This window comes from Oncorhynchus nerka, linkage group LG14 (genome assembly GCF_034236695.1).
Source record: "Oncorhynchus nerka isolate Pitt River linkage group LG14, Oner_Uvic_2.0, whole genome shotgun sequence".
NCBI lineage: Eukaryota > Metazoa > Chordata > Actinopteri > Salmoniformes > Salmonidae > Oncorhynchus > Oncorhynchus nerka.
This window is the reverse complement of record NC_088409.1, coordinates 60,772,483-60,789,511: the sequence shown is the minus strand read 5'-3', so window position 1 is coordinate 60,789,511 and position 17,029 is coordinate 60,772,483. Positions and strand designations below refer to the sequence as shown.

Sequence of the window (17,029 nt, the reverse complement as noted above, 5' to 3'; positions counted from 1 at the left end):
GACAGCTGAATAGGCCTATAAGTAGTTAGTACAGCAGACTTTATAAAGCCGACTAGCTTTCCAAAGACAATGGCTTTTTCCATGACTGTGTAAAGTTAGGCTTGTTACAACAATCAGCTCTGTCGTCAAGTAATTCATTCTATGTAATATCATTATCATGACGTGAATTTCTGAAGGTCCTATGATTGAGAGTTCAGGTGAAATTCTACTGACGAGAACAATACTTGACATTAGGCCGATACTCAAACCCAGACAAACACACGCCCTTGTTTGTCAGTTCCAAGGGTACTATAACCAGGTCCTATCAGCCTATAGCAGGGTTCATTAACCAATTTGGCCCATAGGTGGTTTTTACTTGGCCCCTTGAATTTTGAGCTAAGAAATAATACATACATAAATACATGTATGTAAGGTTTGGACACACCTACTCATTCAAGGGTTTTTCTTTATTTTGACTATTTCCTACTAGTAGAATAATAGTGAAGACATCAAAATGATGAAATAACACACAGAATCATGTAGAACCATCTCAATTGGGTTGAGGTCAGGTGATTGTGGATGCCATGTCATCTGATGCAGCACTCCATCACTCTCCTTCTTGGTCAAATAGCCCTTACACAGCCTGGAGGTGTGTTTTGAGTCATTGTCCTGTTGAAAAACAAATGATAGTCCCACTAAGCCCAAACCAGGTGGGATGGCATATCGCTGCAGAATGCTGTGGTAGCCATGCTGCATAAGTGCGCCTTGAATTCTAAATAAATCACTGACAGTGTCACCAGCAAAGCCCCCCCACACTATCATACCTCAATGCTTCACGGTGCAAAGACGATCCGTTCACCTACTCTGCATCTCACAAAGACACGGTGGTTGGAACCAAAAATCTCAAATTTGGACTCGTCAGACCAAAGGATAGATTTCCACCGGTCTAACGTCCATTTCTTGTGTTTCTTGGCAAGTCTTATTATTGGTGTCCTTTAGTAGTGGCTTCTTTGCAGCAATTCAATCACGAAGGCCTGATTCACTCATTCTCCTCTGAACAGTTGAAGTTGAGATGTGTCCATTACTTGAACGCTGAAGCATTTATTTGAGGCTAGTAACTCTGTACATTAGAGGTAACTTTAGGTATCCATTTCCTGTGGCTGTCCTCGTGAGAGCCAGTTTTATCATAGCGCTTGATGGTTTTTGTGACTGCTCTTGAAGAAACCAAAGTTCTTGAAATTTTCCAGATTGACTGACCTTCATGTCTTACAGTAATGGACTGTCGTTTCTCTTTGCTTATTTGAGCTGATCTTACCGTAATATGGACTTGGTCTTTTACCAAATAGGGCCATCTTCTGTATACAACCCCTATCTTGTCACAATACAACTGACTGGCTCAAACGCATTAAGGAAAGAAATTCCACAAATTAACTTAAGGCACACCTGTTAATTGAAATGCATTCCAGGGTACTACCTCATGAAGCTGGTTGACAGAATGCCAAGAGTGTGCAAAGCTATCATCAAGGCAAAGCGTGGCTACTTTGAAGAACCTCAAATATATAATTATACAGCACCAGTATAAAATGTTAACACACCTACTCACTCTACCATAAAGGCCTGATTGGTGGAGAGCTGTAGAGATGGTTGTTCTTCTGGAAGAACCATCTCCACAGAGGAACTCTGGGAAGCCAGCTCTAGAAAGTCTTAGTGAATGGTGTTCTTGGGGACCTTCAATGTTGCAGGGATTATTTGGTACCCTTCCCCAGATCTGTGCCGCGACACAATCCTGTCTCAGAGCTCTATGGACAATTCCGTCGACCTCATGGCTTGGCTGTGTGCTAACGACAACAACCCTAAGCATACTGCCAAGACAATGCAGGAGTGGATTTGGGACAAGTCACCGAATGGTCTTGAGTGGCCCAGCGAGAGCCTGGACTTGAACCAGATCAAACATATCTGGAGAGACCTGAAAATAGCTCTGCAGCAACGCTCCCCATCCAACACAACAGAGCTTAAGAGGATCTGCAGAGAAAAATGGGCGATGGGTGCCAAGCTCAAGAACATTCAGATACTTGTCCCGAAGCCACCCCTGCATTGTCTTGGCAGTGTGCTTCGGGTCGTTGTCCTGTTGGAAGGTGAATATTCTTCTCCCGAGTCTGAGGCCCGTAGCATTCTCTGGAGCAGGTTATCATCATCCCTCTGTACTTTGCTCAGTTCATCTTTCCCTCGATCCTGACTAGTCTCCCAGTCCCTGCCGCTGAATAACATCCCCACAGCGTTATGCTGCTGCCCCCACATTCTTCATCGTAGGGATGGTGCCAGGTTCCTTCCAGATGTGACACTTGGCATTCAGGCCAAAGAGCTCAATCTTGGCTTCATCAGTCCAGAGAATCTTGTTTCTCATGGTCAGAGTCCTTTAGGTTCCTTTTTGGAAAACACCATGCGGGTTGTCATGTGCCTTTTACCGAGGAGTGGCTTCGGTCTGCCCACTCTACCAGAAAGGCCTGATTGGTGGAGTGCTGCAGAGATTGTTGTCCTTCTGGAAGGTTCTCCCATCTCCACAGAGGAACTCTGGAGCTCTATCAGAGTGACCATCGGGTTCTTGGTCACGTCCCTGACCAAGGTCATTCTCCCCCGATTTCTCAGTTTAGCCAGGCAGCCAGCTCTAGGAAGAGTTTTTGTGGTTCCAAAAGTCTTCCATTTAAGAACGATGGAAGCCGCTGTGTTCTTGGGGACCTTCAATGCTGCAGAACTATTTTGGCGACCTTCCCCAGATCTCTGCCTTGACACAATCCTGTCTCAGAGCTCTACGGACAATTCCATTGACCTCATGGCTTGGTTTTTGCTCTGACATGCAATGCCAACTTTGGGACCTTATATAGACAGGTGTGTGCCTTTCCGTATCATGTCCAATCAATTGAATTTACCACAGGTGGACTCCAAGTTGTATAAAATCAAGGACGATCAATAGAAACAGGATGCACCTGAGCTCAATTTCAAGTCTCATAGCAAAGGGTCTGAATACTTTAAATAAGGATTTTTTTTTTATATGTACACATTTGCAAACATTTCTAAAAACTTGTTTTCGCTTTGTCATTATGGGGTATTGTGTCTAGATTGATGAGGAATTTATATTTAATCAATTTTTGAACAAGGGGGTAATGTAACAAAATGTGGAAAAGGGGAAGGGGTCTGAATACTTTCCGAATACACTGTATACATAGTTTGTTTGTGGAATTTTTATTGACTGCAAAAACACCAGGAAATCTACTCCAAGTTAATTTTATTTTAAGAAATCGGATCAAGTATTCCCACGCACAACAGGGAGTCACGTGATTGTATACAAATGTAAGCAAAGTTTGAATTGATTATGGTTTAGTCAAATGTTATATCCGTTTGGGCTTCTTGCTGTCAAATTGCAGTCTACAAATTACGTAATTATGTTCTGACCCCCAACCATTCACTCCAGCAAAAAAATTAAAAAATATTTAAAAAAATTGTCCTGCAGCTAAATCTAGTTGATGATCCCCGGGCCTATAGACTATACAATAGGTTAGCCTATGGGCTACTAACCTATAGGATAACCCATTATAACCTACAGCCTAACCTAAACTCATTAAAAAAAAGAAACATCCCCTTTTCTGGACCCTGTCTTTCAAAAGATACATTTGTAAAAGGGTTTAAACAGTTCCCCATGCTCATTCAATTAACTATAAACAATTAATGAACATGCACCTGTGGAACGGTCATTAAGACACTAACAGCTTACAGACGGTAGGCAGTTAAGGTCACAGTTACAAAAACTTAGGACACTAAAGAGGCCTTTCTACTGACAAAAACATCAAAACAAAGATGCCCAGGGTCCCTGCTCATCTGCGTGAACGTGCCTTAGGCATGATGCAAGGAGGCACAAGGACAGATGTGGCCAGGGCAATAAATTGCAAAGTCCGTACCGTGAGACGCCTAAGACAGCGCTACAGGGAGACAGGACGGACAGCTGATCGTCCTCGCAGTGGCAGACCAAATGTAACAACACCTGCACAGGATCGGTACATCCGAACACCACACCCTTTGGGACTGGTACAGGATGGCAACATCTGCCCAAATTACACCAGGAATGCACAATCCCTCCATCAGTGCTCAGAATGTCTGCAATAGTCAGAGGCTGGACTGAGGGCTTGTAGGCATGTTGTAAGGCAGGTCCTCACCAGACATAACCGGCAACAACGTAACCTATGGGCACAAACTAGAAGTTGACCGATTATGATTTTAACGCCGATACCGATAATTGGAGGACCAAAAAAAGCAGATACCGATTAAAATGGGCCAATTTTTGGGGGGGTTGTAATAATGACAATTACAACAACACTGAATTTAACTTAATATAATACATCAATCAAATCAATTTAGCCTCAAGTAAATAATGAAACATGTTCAATTTGGTTTAAATGCAAAAACAAAAGTGTTGGAGAAGAAAGTAAAAGTGCAACATGTGCCATGTAAGAAAGCTAACGTTTAAGTTCCTTGCTCAGAACATATGAAAGCTGGTGGTTCCTTTTAACATGAGTCTTCAATATTCCCAGGTAAGAAGTTTTAGGTTGTATTATAGGAATTGTAGGACTATTTCTCTATACGATTTGTATTTCATATACCTTTTACTATTGGATGTTCTTATAGGCACTTTAGTATTGCCAGTGTAACAGTATAGCTTACGTCCCTCTCCTCGCTCCTACCTGGGTTCGAACCAGGAACACGTCAAAGCAGCGTTACCCATGCAGAGCAAGGGGAACAACTACTCCAAGTCTCAGAGCGAATGACGTTTGAAATGCTATTAGCCCGCACCCCGCCAACTAGCTAGCCATTTCACATCGATTACACCAGCCTAATCTCGGGAGTTGTTAGGCTTGAAGTCATAAACAGCGCAATGCTTGAAGCATTGCGAAGAGCTGCTGGCAAACTGCACTAAATTGCTGTTTGAATGAATGCTTACGAGCCTGCTGGTGCCTATCGTCGCTCAGTCAGACTGCTCTATCAAATCATAGACTTAATTATAACATAATACAGAAATACGAGCCGTTCCGTATTTTATCTAATGGGTGGCATCCATAAGTCGAAATATTCCTGTTACATTGCACAACCCTCAATGCTATGTCATAATAACGTAAAATTCTGGCAAATTAGTTAGCAACGAGCCAGGCGGCCCAAACTGTTGCAATACACCCTGACTGTGTGCAATGAACGCATATTTACATCCAAAAATCTGTTTACATTGGCGCGTTACTTTCAGTAATGTTTTGCTTCCAAAACATCCGGTTATTTTGCAGAAAGCCACATTAATTTACCAAAATACTCATAAACATTGATAAAAGATACAAATGTTATTCACAGAATTAAAGACAGACTTCTCCTTAATGCAACCGCTGTGTCATATTTTTTTTTAAACTGCACGGAAAAAGCACACCATGCAATAAATCTGAGTACGGCGCTCAGAGACGAAACCAGCCAAAGAAATCTGCCATGTTGTGGAGTCAACATTAGTCAGAAATAGCATTATAAATATTGACTTACCTTTGATGATCTTCATCAGAATGCACTCCCAGGAATCCCAGTTCCACAATAAAATGTTTGATTTATTCAATAAAGTCCATAATTTATGTCCAAATTCCCCCTTGTTGTTGGCGCGTTCAGCCCAGTAATCCATCTTCATGAGGCGCGAGCAGTAGGTCCAGACGAAAAGTCCAAAAGTTCCGTTAACAGTCCGTAGAAACATGTCAAACGATGTATAGAACAATCTTTAGGATGTTTTTAACATCAATCATTTTTCAACTGGAGAATTCCTTTGTCTGTAGAAAAGCAATGGAACGTGAGCTACCTCTCACGTGAACGAGCGTCAAGAGCTTGTGGCACTCTGCTAGACCATTGACTCAAAGAGCCCTTATGAGCCCCTCCTTTACAGTAAAAGCATCAAACAAGTTTCTAAAGACTTGACATTTAGTGGAAGCCTTAGGAAGTGAAATTTGACCCCATAGACACTGTTTTCGATAGCCCAGGCTTTGAAAAACTACAAACCTCAGATTTCCCACTTCCTGGTTGGATTTTTTCTCAGTGTTTTGCCTGCCATACGAGTTCTGTTATACTCAGACATCATTCAAACAGTTGTAGAAACTAATATGCATATATTAGCAACTGGGACTGAGTAGCAGGCAGTTTACTCTGGGCACGCTTTTCATCCAAACGTGAAAAACGCTACCCCCATCTCAAACAGGTTAATATTGCCTGATAACCTGGATTTCTTTTAGCTAAATATGCAGGTTTAAAAATATATACTTCTGTGTATTGATTTTAAGAAATGCATTGATGTTTATAGTTAGGTACAGTCCTGCAACGATGGTTATTTTTCGCAAATGCGCTATTGTTAAATCATCCCCCATTTGGCGAAGTTGGCTGTCTTTGTTAGGAAGAAAGTCTTCGCAACGAGCCAAGCGGCCCAAACTGCTGCATATACCCTGACTCTGTTGCAAGAGAAGGGACACAATTTACCTAGTTAAAAGAAATTCATGTTAGCAGGCAATATTAACTAAATATGCAGGTTTAAAAATATATACTTGTGTATTGATTTTAAGAAAGGCATCAATGTTTATGGTTAGGTACACGTTGGAGCAACGACAGTCCTCATCAACCATGTCATCAACCATCATCAACCATGTGTAGTTAAATAGTGATTATGATTGATTGATTTTTATAAGGTAAGTTTAATGCTTGCTTGCAACTTGGCTTGGCTTCTTACTGCATTCGCGTAACAGGCAGGCTCCTCGTGGAGTGCAATGAGAGGCAGGTGGTTAGAGCGTTGGACTAGTTAACAGTAAGTTTGCAAGATGGAATCCCCAAGCTGACAATGTAAAAATCTGTCGTTCTGCCCCTGAACAAGGCAGTTAACCCACCGTTCCCCTAGGCCGTCATTGAAAATAAAAATGTGTTCTTATCTGACTTGCCTAGTTAAATAAAGGTGTAAAAAACAAATAGATTTTAATTTAAAAATAATAGATTTCCGATTGTTATGAAAACTTGAAATCGGCCATTCCGATTAAATCGGTCGACCTCAAGCACAAACCCACCGTTGCTGGACCAGACAAGACCGGCAAAAAGTGCTCTTCACTGACGAGTCGCGGTTTTGTCTCACCAGGGGTGATGGTCGGATTCGTGTTTATCATCGAAGGAATGAGCGTTACACCGAGGCCTGTACTCTGGAGCAGGATCGATTTGGAGGTGGAGGGTCCGTCATTGTCTGGGGCGGTGTGTCACAGCACCATCGGACTGAGCTTGTTGTCATTGTAGGCAATCTCAACGCTGTGCGTTACAGGGAAGACAACCTCCTCCCTCATGTGGTACCCTTCCTGCAGGCTCATCCTGACATGACCGTCCAGCATGACAATGCCACCAGCCATACTGCTCGTTCTGTGCGTGATTTCCTGCAAAACAGGTATGTCAGTGTTCTGCCATGGCCAGCAAAGAGCCCAGATCTCAATCCCATTGAGCATGTCTGGGACCTATTGGATCGGAGGGTGAGGGCTAGGGCCATTCCCCCCCAGAAATGTCCGGGAACTTGCAGGTGCTTTGGTGGAAGAGTGGGATATCTCACAGCAAGAACTGGCTAATCTGGTGCGGTCTATGAGGAAGAGATGCACTGCAGTACTTAATGCAGCTGGTGTCCACACCAGATACTGACTGTTACTTTTGATTTTGACCCCCCCTTTGTTCAGGGACACATTATTCAATTTCTGTTAGTCACATGTCTGTGGAAATTGTTCAGTTTATGTCTCAGTTGTTGAATCTTATTATGTTCATACAAAAATTTACATTTAAATTGGCTGAAAATAAAACATAGTTGACAGTGAGAGGACGTTTCTTTTTTTTGTTGCTGAGTTTATAACTATTAACCTGTGTGAATGAACCTTATTCCAAGAGACAGTACTGATAAACCCAAATGCCAAGACAAGTGAACCAACACAAACAAGTGACGTCCCGTCCTTCTATAAAGCACACACTGACGTCAAGCGGCAGGTAACACAGATATCAGATACAACTACGCAAATACATCAGCAGGAGTAATTAATTGGAGTAGTCATACACGAGTACTACAAACCAACCCAAATACTTATAGGCTGACTATTTTGCATTTCAAAAATCCTAGTGTTTTGGAGATGCAAAACCGCAACCATTACATTACGAGTCTACATGTTGATAAAAATGTCATTTTCAAGATATTAAAAAATATTTGATCATATACTGTAAATTGAAAGGAGATATGCAGTCCCTCGTGTTATGCTTGTGTATGCTTTTTATAACAGCCCAGGCCTAGTCATCATTTTTATTTTAACTAGTCAAGTCAGTTAAGAACACATTCTTATTTACAATGATGGCCTACCCCGGCCAAACCCTGACGACGCTGGGCCAATTGTGTGCCACCCTATGGGACTCCCAATCACAACCAGTTGTGATAAAGCCTGGAATCGAATCAGGGTCTGTAGTGACGCCTCTAGCACTGAGATGCTGCGCCACTCGGGAGCCCAATGTTCCACACCCGCCTGTATAATATTCTTGTTCTGTTCAAGTGTTTGCTGAGACCCACTCTGTCAGTCATTGTGCTGCCTCGGTCTCTAAATGAGAGTCAGTTGACTCTGCAGCAGAGTATGTGAGCAGAGTTGATCCAAGAGACAGTATTGATAATCAACCCAACTGCCAAGACAGCACATTAACTCTGGTCAACACATTCCCCTTAGTGGACAGTAGCTGGAACTACAGCTGAGCTTCCAGAGGTCCAATGACAGACATTTGTCGTCTCAGCTGACTCAGGCACTGAACACAACAATAACTGAGGAGAAATTAAGCCGGGCCTGGAAGGTTGTCAGCACAATGGCCAAAAATACTTCAGAGTTGTTCGATTACAATACGTTGACTTCTAACAGTAGGCTTCAGCCAATCACGTCAGTGTGACTGGTAATGATCCAATCTTACCTCCGGGGCTGGGAGCGACGGTCATCCTCACCACTGTCAGCCTCCTGGGGAGAGAGCAGAGAACCAGTCAGAAACCAACAAACGCATGCATGTGCACACTCTGTAACGCATTCATAAACGGACTACAGTAATGACACATTTACAGACAGACACACCCATCAATGTGTGACCGCACAGACAGAGACAGACAGCTGCAGTCACATGAATAGACAAGGTTGCTTGTTCACAATAACCGGCCTGAGCAAGGAGATAAGCATATGAATCAAGTCGAGTGACTCAAATGTCTAACAATGAGCCAAACAGATTCTTAGTACTACAGCAATATTAGGAGGTGTGCCGCTGGCAGACCGCTTGAACAAGAATTCCACACCCAGTCAAAACAGCTGTTAATATTTAGGCTTGATAGACTTAAGTGTATAGCTATCTATTCAAGGGAGATTTTGCGTCAGGAAGAGTGAAATAACCTTATTTTAAAGAGGATAATGAATTCCACAATGGCTAAATGTGCCGCTAAATATCCACTTTCATCCATGTCATGGGGTTGGCCGTTGTGATATTTCACAAAACCCAGAATAAGGCAGAATAGATAAGAGTTAAAATGGCTGCCGGCCTGTTTTGAAGCATCCCTCTCTCTCCACCCCCACCCACCCACCCGCCCAGGCCAGGCAGTCTGTTGTCCCTGCTCAGACACAGACAGGCAGGCCATAATCCCAGCCTGTTCTGCTCCAGTAATCCCCAAACTCAGGGAACTTTCTCCCAGGGATCAGGCTGTCAATCCTGGACACAGCAGCCCTAGCAGATTCTCCCCCCCGTCCCCGTCTGTGTCCAGCCACACGGTCAAAGAGACCGAGAGAGAGAGAGAGAGACTGAACTGGGTTAATAAAGCCCAATGCCCCACACATTGGCTACATTCACCATGTACATCATGTGTCTGTATAGGACATGACACACAGGGGATGGGATGAAGTGGTTCAGCGAATGAATCTTCATAGAAGAGGAGAACACACACACAAAATCCCAGAGAGAGCTCAGGCCTATACTCAAGAACACAGAAATGCTTACATTTAGGCCTCGTGTATGTAAAGAGATCTGCTTGTTGGGCTTGGGCGCATGACCATGATGGCGCGCAAACATGCACAAATCAAAAAGCAGACAGATGTCAAGTTAATGCTGGACTGCCACACTGAATGTACTGTAGACTACTACAATGGAGGCAAACATGCCTTGGCCTGGACATAAACCCTCACACATCAGAAATACAGTAAAGAAACATGGTGACTCAGGAGAAATATGACTCGAGGGAGCCAGCCGTCCCTTCAATGAGAGGAGCTTTCCAAAACATGTCACCCGCTGTTTTTCAACAGCGAAAGCAACAGAGGCCAATAGGCTGCTATAGAAAGGTTTTAGTGGAGAAGTGGAGAGACCGCAAGCTTCCTCTTCTCCCCGTGGTTAAGTCACCATACATGTAATACTATGTACAGGCCTATCTCCATGGTTACCATGCCACCACATGGAGGAAGGATGTACAGGGGATTGCATTGAGCCAATGAGAGGGGAGGATTTAGTGTGCCAATAGGCAGATTTTCCCCAGTCCAGCAATCCCTCTCTCTGATTCGATGTTCAGAATACAGAGTAGGCTTAATTAATAGGCAAGTCAATATTTGACACTTCAGTCTGCGCCGATACTTACCTAAACAACAGTCAGTGGTAGGAGTGAGAGACAGAATCGGCATAAATCAAATAAGCTAGGCCTAAAGTTTCCTTGCATGGTGTTAACGTCAATGGAATATCAAGACACGGAGCTAAAGGAGATGATAGCGCTATGTCCACAAACAGCAAAGGCAGCACCCCCCCCCCCCCATGACCATCCATCGTTCCAAGGACGCCAGCCATAATAACCCTGACCTGCGTGGCATCTTGCTGTGGTAATGGTCTACCAGTAGAACATAGCGGAGGAGGCGCTTTCTCAAGACGAGAAGGCCTAGGGCATCTCACAAGAGCACTCACATGGGTGCCTCATAGGTCACACGACAGGCAGCTGGGTGCCCTCAGCACCATCGCTGTGCCAAAATAGAGAAACGCTTGAGTAAATGAGGGATACAGAGTATGTTTAAAGCAGGCGCTTCCACACAGGTGAGTTAATTAAACAATTAAAACATCCCATCATGCTTAAGGTTACGTATAAATATATATTATTTTGGCTACCATGGCTAGTAGAAGACATCTCAGTGACTCACAAAGAGAGGTCTCAAAGGAGCATAAGGAAAGGGAAAGAGGATACTAGTCAGTTGCACAACTGAATGCAGTGGGTGTTCCGCATTTAACCCAACCCCTCTGAATCAGAGGTGCGGGGGGCTGCCTTAGAAATCAACATCCACGGCGGTGGCCGGGGGAGCAGTTGTGGGGGGGTTAAGGGTGTGTCTCAGTCACCAGATTTCAACCCAACTGAACACTTATGGGAGATTCTGGAGCAGCGTCTGAGGCAGGATTTTCCACTACCATCAACAAAACACCAAATTAGGGAATTTCTCTTAAAAGAATGGTGTTGCAGCCTTCCAATACAATTCCAGACACTTGTCCAATCTATGCCAAGGGTCATTGCAGCTGTTCTGGCAGCTTGTGGTGGCCCAACGCCCAAACGCCCAGGTTAGAAGAGTATCCTAAACTCAAGAGAGCTGAACAGACTGAAGAAGGAGCTGATCTCAACCCCACCCCCCATCTGCCAAACTAACCCTGATTCAGATGACCATCCTACCCATGCTAGATCACGGAAATGTAATTTATAGATCGGCAGGTAAGGGTGCTCTCGAGCGGCTAGATGTTCTTTACCATTCGGCCATTAGATTTACCACCAATGCTCCTTATAGGACACATCACTGCACTCTATACTCCTCTGTAAACTGGTCATCCCTGTATACCCGTTGCAAGACACACCCATTGATGCTTATTTAACAAACCATCTTAGGCCTCACTCCCCCCCTATCTGAGAATCCTACTGCAGCCCTCATCCTCCACATACAACACCCGTTCTGCCAGTCACATTCTGTTAAAGGTCCCCAAGGCACACACATCCCTAGGTCGCTCTTCTTTTCAGTTTGCTGCAGCTGCCGACTGGAATGAGCTGCAAAAAACCCTCAAACTGGACCGTTTTATCTCTTCATTCAAAGTCTCAATCATGGACACTCTTACTGACAGTTGTGGCTGCTTCACGTGATATTGTAGTCTCAAACTTCTTGCCATTTGTGCTGTTGTCTGTGCCCAATAATGTTTGTACCATGTTTTGTGTTGCTACCATGTTGTGCTGCTGCCATGTAGTTGTCATGTTGTGTTGCTGTCATGCTATGTTGTTGTTTTAGGTCTCTTGTCATATTTTAATCCCAGCCCACATCCCCGAAGGAAGCCTTTGGTAGGCAGTCATTGTAAATGAGAATTAGTTTTTATCAGACTTGCCTAGTTCAAGTTTTTTTTTCTCAAAATTAAGACACTTTGGGTTTCCTTTATTTTGTCAGTTATGTATTAATAGGCTATCTGCTCCTTTCACCTACATAACCTGATATCTCTGTCTGACTGACTGTTCTTAACACATCTCTACATTTCTGTGTTCATCTTTGCTTTAGCTGTTTTCATGGCTGTTGAGAGAAAGACAGTGCATCCCTAATGGTCCTCTTTCCCATTTATACTGGCCTAATGTGATTCAGAGACATGTCACAGCAACTATTTCTCTCTAGCCACAGACAGCTCGCAATGGATACGTCACAAATAGCTCCCTTTTCAATTTTGTCCACTACTTTTAACCCTCGATGTCATATGGGATCTTCCCCAATGTGGAGCAGAAAAAGGTCGTTTGACAGCCATGTCAAACTAATCCGGTTCTCACACACAATATGAGAATAACTTGAGCCTAGTTGACATGGACCTGTTGTGAGAGTCCATTACATTGTTTTTGCTAGGTATTTTTAATACAAATTGTGAGTTTTAACTCTATACAGTACAAACATTTATGGCAGTGACCGAGTGCAACATTATGATCAGCTAGCTATGCGCAGGTAAACTCGCCAACACAGATTGACACCGACTAAGATAACTAAACTGGCTTCTTTTGAGTTCTTTAAGAACATGTGTATAATTGACTTGGGGATAAAACAGGTCAGAGATGCACTGGAATGATTTGCATTGCAAAACAATCACTACTGTACCTGGCTAGCTAGCTGGCCAGGCTGTGACGTTTAACTTTGTATATGCAAAAGTGTTTTTATACACAACGCAGACAGCTAAAACACATTTCAGTTGAACAATTTCTTAGGAACGCATGCGCACAGAAAAGCAGGACATAGTTGGGACACACTTTTCACCGCACTTCGTTTCAAAGTGATTTTCGTCGCAGGTTAGGAGACCATTTCCGCTAACCCTAACCTTATCCTAAATCTCCTACTACGAAAAGGTCAGTTCGGTATCGAAATGCCGTGAAAAGTATTTCCCCTAGCTAACTAACAGTAGTGCATGGGACAACAACCTGCTTGTTAGCTACGTTAGCCATATCCACCCTGAACAATAACAGTAGCGTTTAGCCTTAAATCCCGTGCTATGACAAGCGACCAAGCTCGACAACTCACCGACACGCAGGGGCTGGAGGTAACGCTGGGTGTTGGCGAACGCTGAACCGTGACCAACGCCATTCAAGGTCCAGGAAAAGGATACCTTAGTTAGAGAAAGCAGAATTGGCGAGATGTTCATAATTTGAGTAGATGATGTGCAAGGCGCCCGAGGTTATTCGGTCGTTGCTGATTTCCCTCCTATTCATTCAGCAGCGTATTTTGACGCATGCGATCCGCTGGCCAGCTGTCAAACGACATTGTTTAATGCTGCATTGATAACAATTCGTAAATACTAGCATACGACTGGGGAAAAATCCACGTGAACGCCCCTCCAACTCGTAATTACTTGTGGGAAATCATCTCTGAGCTCCACCTTCTCCCACATGATGAACTCTAACGTCACATACTAAGGAAATCAAATCACATTTTATTGGTCACATACACATGGTTAGCAGATGTTATTGAGTGTAGCGAAACGCTGGTAAATTACTTCGATAACAACATTTTCGGCAGTTAAATGAAACAAAACATTATTTATAGAAAACGATATATTATTGTCATTTTGTAACACTATAATTTGTTTGAAAGCATGATAGCTGTACTTTCACCGCTAGATTGATATAATCTGCATAGTGTTTAAACCGTAGGTTTATGTAATTAGCTATATTTGGTGAGAGGAGCCTCGTGTCAAAACGTAATTTTCAAACGTGTAGGACCGCATTATTTTCTTCCACCCTTTCCTGACACCGTTTCCAGCATGGTTTTGCTGCGTTCATAACAAGTGGGAAACTTGGAGTATACTAGGCCTTACTTGTAAAACTGGGAGAATGGGGCTGTTGTGTGCATTCAAATGCTTTGAACTCGTTTGACATATTTTGTGAACGGGATTTAAGGCTATGAACGCAGCAAAACCATGTTGAAAAATGTATCAGGAAAGGGTGGAAGAAAATAATGCGGCCCTACACGTTTGAAAATAACATTTTGACATGAGGCTCCTAACACCAAATATAGCTAATTACATAAATATACGGTTTAAACAGGATGCACAGCTGAGTGAACTGCAATGGATGTGAAAAGGCAATCCACACTGGGCACAAACGGGTTGAATCAACGTAAATTCAACCAAAAAGGGATTTTAGCATTTTCTTTCACCCAAATTTGAACCAAAATTGAATGACATGGTGATTTTTTTTGTTGATTTTACAACTCAACCAAATGTAAATCAAAACTAGATGTTGAACTGACATCTGTGCCCACTGGGTAGTTCCTGTGAGACATCTTGTACTGTGCCTTCAAAAAGTATTCGTACCCTTTGACTTATCCCACATTTTGTTGTGTTACAGCCTTAATTCAAAATTGATTTAATATATTTGTTTCCTACACACAGTACCCCATAATGACAAAGTGAAAACATGTTTTTAGAAATTGTTGCACATTTATTGAAAAATAAATACAGGAATATATAATTTACATAAATATTCACATCCCTTAGTCGATACTTTGTAGAAGCACCTTTGGCGGTGATTCCAGCTTCATTACATCGTCTTGGGTATGTCTGTATCAGCTTTGCACATCTGGATTTGGGAATTTTCTCCCATTCTTCCTTTCAGATTTTCTCAAAATCTTAAATTAGATAGGGCGCAAGTCTTTCCACAGATTTTCAATGGGATTCAAGTCTGGACTTTGGCTGGGCCACTCAAGGACGTTCACATTCTGGTTCTGAAGCCATTCCAGTGGTGCTTTGACTATGTGCTTGGGGTCATTGTCCGGTTGGAATGTAAATCTTCACTCCAGTCTACTGTCGTTTGCACTCTGAAGCAGGTTCTCATCAAGGATTGGCATGTATTTGGCTCCATTCATGGTTCCCTCTATCCTTGCCAGTCTCCCAGTCCCTGCTGCTGAAAAGCATCCCCATAGCATGATGCTGCCACCACCATGCTTCACGTTAGGGAAGGTGTTAGACGGATGATGAGCTGTGCCTGATTTCTTTCTAGACATAGAGCTTTGTATTCAGGCCAAATACCACGTAATATTTTGCCTTACAATCTCAGAGTCTTTAACGAGCCTTTTTGATAACTCCAGGAGTGCTATCATGTGCCTTTTTCTCAGGAGTGTCTTACGTCTGGCCACTCTCCCGTAATGCCCAGATTGGTGAAGTGTTGTAAAGACTGTTGTCCTTCTGGCCCTCTCAGCCAAGGAACTCTGTAGTTCTGTCAGAATTGTCATTGGGTTCTTGGTCACCTCCCTGACCAAGGTTCTTCTTGCCCGGTTGCTCAGTTTGGTCGGACAGCCAGCTCTAGGCAGAGTCTGGGTAGTTCCATATTTTTTCCATTTCCCAATGATGGAGACCACTGTGCTCTTGGAAACTTTCAACGCTCTCAAAATTGTTTTATACCCTTCCCCAGATATACGCCTCATCACTTGGACTTCGTGGTATAGTTTCTGCTCTGACATGCACTTCTTTCTTTTGTTATCATGGCGTTCACACATTTTGTTTGTGTGGTACTGTGTTCAATCACGTTACATTTGTGATACAATAAATATAGAAAGGGGGGAAAAATAACACAATTGCACCACCAACCAACCCTACATACCCTATATACCACTATAAAAAAAATAGAAGTCTCAAAACATCTTACAACTCTTCTGTAATAAAATCCTCACAACCAGGTACTTTTCTGTAGCTGCCAACTACATTAATAAAAACCCACTTCCCCATTCCACTACTTTGACCCAATCTGCTCCTGCACCATGCCAACGGCCTGGGAGGACTAGCTACCACCCCTCAACACATCCTGTAACTTATCTGAAGTCAAATCTCATATACCCAAATACTTTTCTGCAGCTGCCACCATTTTCTGTGATTTACGTTCCATTTCTGCGGTACAGTTGACAACCATTGCTATGAACGCTAAGAAGGCAATCTCACTGAAGCATAAATCACTCATTGGCCTATCCCTCTATGCTGGCGAAAATCTATTACTCACTGGGATCATCTTAGGATCCCTCACCCTTGACCCATCCTCCTCTACTTTATTCACTGCCTCAGCATACAACACCTTCTGCACAAATCGGACTCTGGCCACTTCAACCTGCCTCTCTTGCCTGGACACTTCCGATCCCCAGCAACATGGGCACCCCTACAGTTGACACTCGCAACTTTATCCACCAAAATGACACAATCCTCTGTCCCATGTCCTGCTTCACACTTCCCACATCTTGGAATCTCCCTCCTACACACTGCTACGACATGACCATAAACGTTGCACCTGAAACAACGCAGTGGATAACTGAGATATGCTAACATGACTTTGTCTGGCAGAGACTGACTCAAAACTCAAAAGGACTGACAGTGACTCCTCTGTTTCACCAGGCTCCCCACCTGGTCTGCGTCACACCAAACGGCAGGTGTCACAAACACCAGGAATTGTCAACATCAA

The 17,029-nt window shown here is 43.3% G+C and overlaps 1 long non-coding RNA gene across 1 annotated transcript; it reads right to left on the bottom strand.

Annotated features, from left to right (window-relative positions):
* Nucleotides 1-533: 533 nt before the first annotated feature.
* On the bottom strand, nucleotides 534-13,651 carry LOC135559663 (uncharacterized). Its single transcript, XR_010458503.1, has 3 exons — nucleotides 13,608-13,651; nucleotides 8,995-9,038; nucleotides 534-648 (listed from the first exon to the last, which is right to left on the bottom strand). It is a non-coding gene; the product is annotated as an uncharacterized LOC135559663 (long non-coding RNA).
* Between the last annotated feature and the right edge of the window lie 3,378 nt (nucleotides 13,652-17,029).